Here is a 10,646-nt window from a genome sequence, read left to right on the forward strand (position 1 = left end):
TTCAAACATTGTTAAACTTTCATAAAAATCAAAACAAATTTAGAAATGAGCATATGCTACATAATATATTTGACTTAGATCTAATGTTTATAAAATATACCATCCAATTAACTATGAAAGATGTACATTCGACCATTACATACAAATTAAGAAAAGTATATAAGTATATAACTGATTGAGAAAGAAAAATGTTTTTGTCAAAGTACTCTTATCAACTATAGGTAGATTTCATATTATATATTGAATTGAGAGTGATGTAAGTTTTATTAATTAAAGAGTATAATTGAAAAAAAAAAAGGTAATATAATAATAATTGCATTAAAAAGAGTAATTCATTTTGAAACAAAACAATTTGTTTTACAATTAAATAACTCATTGTAGGAGGGAGAAAAGAGGTAAGACATAAGGCTTACGTGCTTTTGCTTTTGTCAAGTAGTTTAGTGACTAGAAATTTCATCTTAAAGGTGAATAAGTAAAATGTTCAAAGATCGAACCCTGATTCCTACATGTATAATGTGATGTTCCTATCAACTAAACACACGGGAACTGGGGCTTACAATACTATAGCCTCATATACTCCCATCCCACTCCTATACAATAAGCAAAACCAATTAATCCTCAATGGCCAATATATAATTTTATAACAAAAAAAGTATATTTTGGATGAATAAGAACTAGGGGAGTGTAAAGCAACTTAATAAAAAAATAATGTGGGAATAGAATCTCTAAAATTGTAATTTAGTTAGACGGATTGCCCCATTTAATAAGTTATTTAACTATTGTTGAATAAATATATTAAAATATTGCCTCCAAATTTGTATTTGTTCAAATGGTCAAAACATTTATTTAAAGTCATGGTGTTGAAGAGTGAGAGAGCTGGACTATCTGGATTGAGAGATTCAACTACAAGATGAGTTGAGTCATAGAATTAACAGAGGACTTTGTAATAGCCGCCTCATGTTGTTCTGTCTCATTCACTGTTGTCTATTCAGAGATAAGCATTATTAGTAGAGTCTTGCTAACGACTGCCCCCGGGGCACTCTTTAAACATTTTATTAAAAGAAATTTTTTATTTAAAAAATTAAACACTCCAATTTTTAATGCGTTGACTTTACGCATTTCCATAAAAAATTTATAAAAAACTTACTATTTAAGGACTTAAAGAGTGTCCCAGAAGCACTATTTAGCATTTGCTTATTGGTATTAGTACTAATACATGTTCAATGCAAAAAATAATATACATGTATTATTGAGGAATGGTATGCATCCCACTCTTGGGCCGCCATATTTGCATTTGCTTAAAGAAGCTAGAAGAACTAGAGATAATAAATTTAGATTATTTCTTTTCAGACACTATTTATTTACTCGCGCGCTTTACGAATTTACCAAAATATTTTTGTCCTTTATTAGGTAGCGGATAACTACAAAGAACTCTACAAATTTGTTTATAACGTATGTTACTTAAGTAGCGGACGACATTTGCAAAATTTCTCAAAAATTACTCATTTTGTACCGTTAGCTACTTAAGTAGTGGAAGGTTAAAAATGAAAAAACGTAGGGCGTGAGAAGATGGTAGAATGACAAAAGAAAATATCATAAATTTATCCTTTTAATATTGGTTGTCGTTCTATTGCTATCAATGTTTTAAAAACCGGACCGGACATCGAACCGGTACTGGTTTACTGGTTCATTGGTCGAACCACTGGATCACTGATCGAACCGCATATTAAACCGGATTAAACAGGTGAAATGAACCGATCTCTATAATATAAAACTATATAGTTATTAAACCGGATAACTTTTAAAAAAAATCATAAGACCTAAAAAGTTTGAAATTTGAAATCAAAGTCAATTTTAGTTGACTAAAAGAGATAAAAAAATCTTTTCTTTTACCATTTGTTTTTCTATATTATTATTTTTATTTTGTTTTTGTATTTGTTTACCATATTTATCCCCTTTTATTTCCTTTTTATATTTCATCCATTAATTATCATAATTATTATTATTCCCTTTTTATTTTTATGCCATTTTTAATTACTACCTACCACTATTATTATTATTATAAATATAAAAAAAAAACAAACAACAACAACATCAAAGCGTCCCCCACCCCCTTCTTTTTCTTTTTTATTTTATTATTATTGTAATTTATATTTAATTTCTATAAAAATCAATAAAGCACAACATAAAAAAAAATAGTATTAATGTAGTGCTAAACTTATCATATTTTCAAGGCTTTTATTAACTGTTTTTACTAAAAAACTAGCAGAACACCCGTGCGTCCGCACGGGAGTCGCGGCGTTGCCGCTCCTCACTTGGTAATATGAAATAATAATTTATTGGAAAGTAAATCAAAAGATAAAAATCAGAAAGGATATAATATTTGGTAAAAAATAGAAAAAAAAAACAATGGTAAAACCATCACCAAAAAACCTTAGGTATCCGTATTAATATAATATAAATTTTGTTCAAAAAAAATATAAATATAGATAATGTACGTAGAAATTATGAAAAAATAGGCTACCTTATTAATATATTAGTAAAAACATAGGTCTTGTAAAAATCACCAAAAATCTATGTCCATGTATTCAATATATGAGTATAAATATAGTCCCGTAAAAATTATTAGAAAATAGGCAACCTTATTAATATGTTAGTGAAAATATAGGTCTCACAAAAATCATCAAAATAATTAGGTCACCGTATTAAATATTAAATATGAGTATAACCCGTAAAATTGTAAAAAAAATTAGACAACATAAAAAATAGGTTTTCATGTTAATATATGAGTATAAATATAGGTTCCGCATATATTATAAAAGAACGTGCAAGCTTATTAATATGAGTAAAAAACATAGGTCCCACAGAAATTACACAAAATATTATGTCATTGTATTAACATATGAGTATAAATATAGGTCTCACAAAAAATAGTAAAAAACTGAAAACTTTATTAATAAGAGTAAAAGCATATAACCCAAGCAGAAATCACACAAAAGATTAGATCATTGTATTAATATATGAGTATAAATATATGTCATGTAGAAATTATGAAAGAATTGACAACCTTATTAATATATTAATAAAAAACATAGGTCACATGATCTACTATAACTCGTAAAATTATAAAAAATTAAACAGCTTTATTAAAATATGACTAAAAATATAATCTTGTAGAAATAAATGTAGGTCCTACATAAATTATTAAAGAACAGAAAACCTTATTAATAAGAAGAAAAACATAGGTTCCTCAGAATTCACACAAAAGATTATGTCCTTGTATTAATATATGAGTATAACTCGTGTAAAATTAATAAAAATATATACAACTTTATTAATATATGAGTAAAAATATAAGATGCGTAGATATAACCACAAAAATTAGGTTTCCATATTAATATGAATATAACCCGTAAATTATTAAAAAAAAAATAGACAACATAATATATTAGTAAACACAAGTTCCGTGCTACTAAATATAGATACTGCATAATGTATTGATGGTCAATCTATTCCAAAAGAATGACCAATGTATTGATGACAAGTGAATTTTTTGTTCCGATAAAATAAAAGGGAATTTATTTCTCAAAAAATTAATAATTAGTCTTTATATCAACCACAAAATATCTTCCCAAAAAAAAAATCTTCTAAAAAATGTGATTTATTTTTCAACTATTTACAACTTTGTATTTAATTCTTATATTTTTTTAAACTAAGGGTTTGTTTGGTTCAAAAGAGTAGAAGGGGAGGGGAGGGATTTTTATAGAGGGGAGGGGAGGGAAGGGGAGGGGAGGGAAAGCATTTAATTGCATATGTGTTTGGTTCAAAAGAGGGAAGGGGAGGGGGAGGAGAGAGATTTTAATTGCAAATATGTTTGGTTCACGAGGGGAGGGGAGGGATGATATAATTAAATTACTTTTTTATCCTTATAATTTATAAGAGTCTCATAATTTTAAAATTATTCACTTTATAAATATTTAAATATAAGAACTCAATAGACTCGAAACCCCACAAATGTAATTATTTGTTGATGTTAATTTTTTTTATCTTGATGGTTGATTGAATCTAATAAATAATTTATAAAAATTAAACTGCACACAAAAATTTAAAATTTAATCTTATAAAAAAAATTATATATATACATTTAACGTAATAGGCAAAGGCAAAAAGTTATATAAAACAAATTAATCACGTGTAACAAAATATAAACGTAGGCAAAACAATTATATGACAAAATTGTATATTCGATGCAACAGATTGAAAATTGTGTGGAAATAAGAAATATTAACGAATCCAAAAAAAAAATTGAAAACAAATTATATATGTCTGTGTGAGTGAATAATAATTAACGTAAGCAAAAACCTAAACAAATAGCAAGTTTTCTTTTTATAATAAAAAAGTAGCAAGTATTTTTTTTGACACAAAAAAATAGCAAGTTAGCAACATTAAAAATGCAAGTAAGGATGATTTTGGTATTTAAAAAATAAATATAAGGATAATTATGTCAACATAATTAAAATTGTAATAACATTTAATGCCTCCCCTCCCCTCCCCTCCAAATCCCCCCAATTTGGGGGGAAGCAAAAAGTGATATAAAATGTGTTTTGAATCCCTCCCCTTCTTTCACCTCCCCTCCTAAAAAATTGAACCAAACATAAAAAATTGAAAATATCACCTCACCTCCCCTCCCCTCCCCTCCAAAACCCCCGAACCAAACGGACCCTAAAAGTATCATCCGCGCAACCTTGTAGAGACCAATCCCCTCGAGATGACTGAGAATTCTTATTGTTTTAGTCTCATCATTTTTTCGGGAGTTTTTCAGTTTTTCTCCCACCATATTCTCATATTAAATTAATTAAATATAGGACAAAACTTAGAAACAGTTCCGTTTTTCTCCCACCATATTCTCATATTAAATTAATTAAATATAGGACAAAACTTAGAAACAGTGCATAGGTACTGTTGATATTGTTCACCAATTAAAACGCGACACCTGAATTAATTTATTCGTCATTAATAATTTATTAAACTCTGTCAGTTCACCGTTATCTAAAAATCTAAAAGTGAAACTCGGTTTTTAATTTCCGCCATTGTTATCAACATTGATTGTATCAATGAAAGTGAAATCAACAACAACAACAACAACAACAACAACAACAATATAAACATGACAATAACCCCCGACCATGGAGAATCTTGCAACTATATAACATGGAGAGACTTTGATGAAAGGCCAACGAACTGAAATCGTTTGAGTTCTCCCTTGATGAAGATATATATATATATATATATATATATATATATATATATATATATATATATATATATATATATATATATATGAGAATCTTGCAGCCATATGTTGTTAAGCCATAAGTTGAGATGGTGAAAAAGGAAGGGATGAATTGAAGGAAAGAGTAGTGGTGATCTCCATCGCTTTACTCTTCTCTTCCACTTGCTCGACGAATTTCGAATTGACAACATGAATTTTATTAAAATTGAAATTAGTGATATGGAATAAATTAATCCATGTGTCATGTTTTAATTGGTCACAATAAAAACCGTTTATATGGTTGTACAAAAAAAAAACAGTTTCTCTGGAACTGTTTCTAAGTTTTGTTCTTAAATATATTTAGTTGAATTAAAAATCAACTTAATTGAATATTGGCTTGAATTCCATAAATTAAGTTGATCTTAAAAAAAATTCAAAATAATATGTGTAGACAAATATAAAATAAACGGACAAATATAGCATTAGTATTTTATTTTTTTTAGGTAATTAGTATTGCTGGCTTATTGATGAAAAATTTTCATATAAAAATTTTAAGAAAATAAAAAAACGAAAACATAAAATAAAAGGACAACTATTTTTGTTTTAAGTAAGATTAAAAAAAAATTTGTGTAGACAAATATAGCATTAATATTTTATTTTTTTTAGGTATTTAAAAAAATGGATTTGTAGATTAAAAGAAAAAAAATGTGGGAGAAATAACAAATAAAGTGTGGTAATTTACAAACAAATAAAGTGAGGTAATTTGAATTTGGGTTACATATAAAAAATTGGATTTGTATATAAAAAGAAAAAAAAAAGAAATGTGTAATCTACCTATATTAAAAAAAACGTGGCAGATGGTCGATGCCCAATTAATAAATATGTATAGGATATATCGATGCCTAGTTAATAATTGATTTTTATTTAATAAATAAATTGAATTTGTATAAAGTGAGGTAATATGAATTTGGTTTTACATACAAAAAATTGGATTTGTAGGTAAAAAGAAAAAAAATTGTGGGAGTTTTTAGATAAAAAGAAGAAAAAAAAAGTGGGAGATGTGACAAATAAAGTGGGGTTTTGTGGTTGCAATTGGGCATTTAACTCATATTGATTATATGTTGGTTACAAAAATATATCAAATTAATTGATATGGCTTAATGGTCAATGTAATAAAAAGTGTAACTAAAGGTCAGGGGTTCGAATCTTGTTGAATTTTTTTTTTAACATTTTAATATTCTATTAACTTTTGAATAAAAACACAAAATAACCTTAATTGAATGATGTGGCAACAAATTAAAAAGGGGCAAACTTGGAATTTCTTATGTATATTCTTTTCTAAGATAGGTTTAACTCATATTGATTATATGTTGGTTACAAAAATATATCAAATTAATTGATATGGCTTAATGGTCAATGTAATAAAAAGTGTAACTAAAGGTCAGGGGTTCGAATCTTGTTGAATTTTTTTTTTTAACATTTTAATATTCTATTAACTTTTGAATAAAGACACAATGAATAAAAACACAAAATAACCTTAATTGAATGATGTGGCAACAAATTAAAAAGGGGCAAACTTGGAATTTCTTATGTATATTCTTTTCTAAGATAGGTTTAACTCATATTGATTATATGTTGGTTACAAAAATATATCAAATTAATTGATATGGCTTAATGGTCAATGTAATAAAAAGTGTAACTAAAGGTCAGGGGTTCGAATCTTGTTGAATTTTTTTTTTTAACATTTTAATATTCTATTAACTTTTGAATAAAGACACAAAATAACCTTAATTGAATGATGTGGCAACAAATTAAAAAGGGGCAAACTTGGAATTTCTTATGTATATTCTTTTCTAAGATAGATAGCACTCAATTTTTCATCTTTCAAGATGTTATTTTTACTTCACACCAAAATATTTCTGCCCTTCCCAATGCGACCTTTTTTTCTTCCATTCTTTCTCTTCAATAATGGTCTCTTCTTTTTTCTATGTTTATATTCAATGTACTGTATTCCATCTTTTTTAACTTCCTACTCAGTGAAAAATAATGAAAAATTCATTGTTCAAATCCTTCTCTGTTTCATATTTTACTTCAACAGTTCAACCCCTCAATTTCATGTGGTTATTTTTTTTTTATAACTCTTTTTTCCTGAACAATCTTCATCTTCCTCACAAAAATCACCATTTTCTCCCAAATACCACCACACAACACCATAAAAAACACACCATTTTAAGCCAACAAAAAACAGAATAGGAACCAAGAAACAAAACAGAACAAAGATGGAAGAAGAAAACATTTTGGGCGAAGAAAAAAAAAAGTGTAATCAAACCTCCGGTTCGGAAAAACCGCCGGTTCACCGGTTTTTCCGGTTTTTTCTGGTTCCCACCGGTCCAATAGCTTGTCCGATCCAACGTATGAACCAGACCGGACACCCTCCGGTTTCCTGTTCGACCAGTTCAACCGGCCGGTCCGGTCCGGTTTTTAAAACACTGATTGCTATACGCATCAAGTATTTCCTTGATGTGATATTTAACACCAATTCACAACAGATATCATACTAATTTATATTTATATTAAAGAGTGTGTTAGAGGGTGTGACCCTAGCACTGCTCTTATAGAAGATAAGCATTGGCACACATTAAGGGAAGAAGATGCTAATTAACAAATGGACCATTAAAAGATAAAATAATAAATCAAAGAGAAAAATAAATGAGAAGTATCATAACTACATTTTGCTTGGAAACTAGTAAGAGACATCTGATATTGCATGAGTCGCAACATTACACTGATATTTTTAGAATTTATACTTTGTTAATTAAAATTGAAAAAAAATTGTTATCTTAAGTTAGATATATTTGACCAGTTATATGAATCAGTAGCATAATTTGTCTCATGTAAGATTTATTTAGTATATATGATAGTTATTTTGAGATTGTTATGAGTTTCATGAATCAATAGCATGATTTGCTTAATGTATGATTTATTTAATATATATGATTGCTATTTTGATATTGTTATGAGTTCTATGAATCAGTAGCATAATTTGTCTCATGTAAATAACATTACCAATATCATATTTTATCCCGCATATTACTTATATAGTAATTGTAACATACACAAGAATACTCTAATTACACTACGAAATTTTTTAATATGCATTAAAAATATAAATAGATGCTTATAAAAATGATTTGGTTGATTTAAAGATGGACTCATATTTGGGCGATGATATCCGTTTGAGAAAAATATTTGAGCGCACATTGGCACGAAAGAAATAAAGTTTGATTTTTTTAATTGCACGAAGGTAAAAATTTGATTTTATGAGTTGAATTATTTTTTTAAGTTTTTTCATATGTTAAAAATAAGGATATCTTTATGGTTGAAAAATAAAATGTCAGGGGTGCAGAATAAAAAACAGGGGGTCAAAGATTAAAATGGGACAAAACCCAGCCCACAATGCCCATTTGCTTCCCAAAACAAACAAAAAAAATAAAGGGAACGATCAGGGCCGTCTGATGGATCAGACGTTTCTGATTTGATCACAGGGGACACACTAGTCTATTTTGATGGACCAGGCTGTTTCTGATAGGATTTTATTGGCCTTATAAAGGATATATTTTAAGATATTTACTTTTGTCACCCTATCAGTTTCTCGTGCGTCCTACGTCTTTTTCGTTTTATCCTTTTGCTACTTAAGTAGCGGACGTTGTAAAAATAAGATTTTTAGAATTATTAAGTCTGTTGTTTAAGTAGTGACCCTTATAAAGATAAGGTGTTTTTGGGGTTGTTCGCTATTTAAGTAGCGGACGATTGTATTTTCGAAAATTTGTAAGGCACGCCTAAAAATTGGTAGGATGATAAAAATAAAACTCATATTTTAAAAGTGATGTTATAATTAGAGTTATATTAATTATGAAATTTGGCCAAAATATATGTCATGGTTCAATGATAAAGGTTTACCACTACTAAATGGAAGGACACCTAAAACACTTTTATTTTACCCGCAACAAATAATTAAGATTCTATTCTTCAAAAAAAACTTAATATTCTTGTGTCAAAAAAAAATTTTAATATTCTATGAATTATTAGACCTAAATTTCTTTTCTGAAGAATAAACCTAAATTTCTTACATTCGCAAAAGGTGGATTAAAAAAAAAAAAGGTAATAATTGAATGTTGGATGAAGATCGAATGCCGTAAAATACAAATTAAACTTTGAGAAATGTGATCTTCACCCTACAAACAATCATAATTTAATTTTGGCAATGCCTTGTTGCAAGAAACTTTTGAAAATCAATGATTTGTTAAAAAATTATAGGTTTTGCTCAACCAAAACTTGAATTAGTTGGTGAAAGGTAAGATTGTTATGTGTGAAGGAAGTGAATGAGCTGTAGAGGTCTTTAAAGGGGGTGTTGCTAGTGTCTTAATAAGACATCATATATTTAAGTCTTAAATTAATTATCCCTTGCCTCTATTTAATTGTCGTCCAATCAAATGATGCCGCCAATATAGTTAAATATATACACTTTACAAGGAATCAATTGCATGTTCCATATACACTAACAATAATTTATAGAACTATACTTATCTAAAGTTTATTGTAACATGAGGACTTAATCAATCCAAGAGTAAATAATTGTGGTCCATTTTCGACCGATATTTTTATGAGTCTATTTTATACGGACCCTCAATCCATTGATGTCTATGTCCAACCATATTTTTGAGCAATGGGGTTCCAACACTGTGCTATAGTTAATATTCTCAGAAGTTCCTTTTCCATGAGTTTTTTTTTTTTCTTCTTCTTAAATGAGAATAGAGAGAAAATAAAAAGAGGAACCGGTTCTAGTCGAACAGAATGTTGTTTTACGGGTGGTTTAAAATCTAAATGGAAGCACAAGCCTACACATCAATAGATGTAGATACCAATGTTTTAAAAACTAGAAGGGAGATCGAATTGGTATGACATCCGGGTCATAATTCAACTTATTGATGGAAACACATGGTTCACTTCGAACACAGTTTGCATTTAAAAATTAGAATGCGATTGGTGGATATAATTTTGGTCAAATAGTAGATGCTGGTCAATATTTTTTGGCCACTGGAGAGGCTGTGCAATTTTTCGATTAATCGTACACCTTGCACGCCAGAATATTAGAGGGTGTGAGAAGATGCACTCAAAAATAAAAGGGACAGCAATCTTTAAGTTGGACTTTTCTTTACATACGAAGAAAGAGTAAAAGACGAAAGTAAAATGACTAATAGTAGCAAGATTAATAATATTTTGACAAAAAAAGAAGGAAGATAATATATAACTAGTATATACAACCTATCCAAAGAAAAGAATAATATATAATTCCCTCGTAAAAAAGAAAGAA

The sequence above is a fragment of the Trifolium pratense genome, linkage group LG4, assembly GCF_020283565.1.
Source record: "Trifolium pratense cultivar HEN17-A07 linkage group LG4, ARS_RC_1.1, whole genome shotgun sequence".
In the NCBI taxonomy this organism is placed as follows: domain Eukaryota; kingdom Viridiplantae; phylum Streptophyta; class Magnoliopsida; order Fabales; family Fabaceae; genus Trifolium; species Trifolium pratense.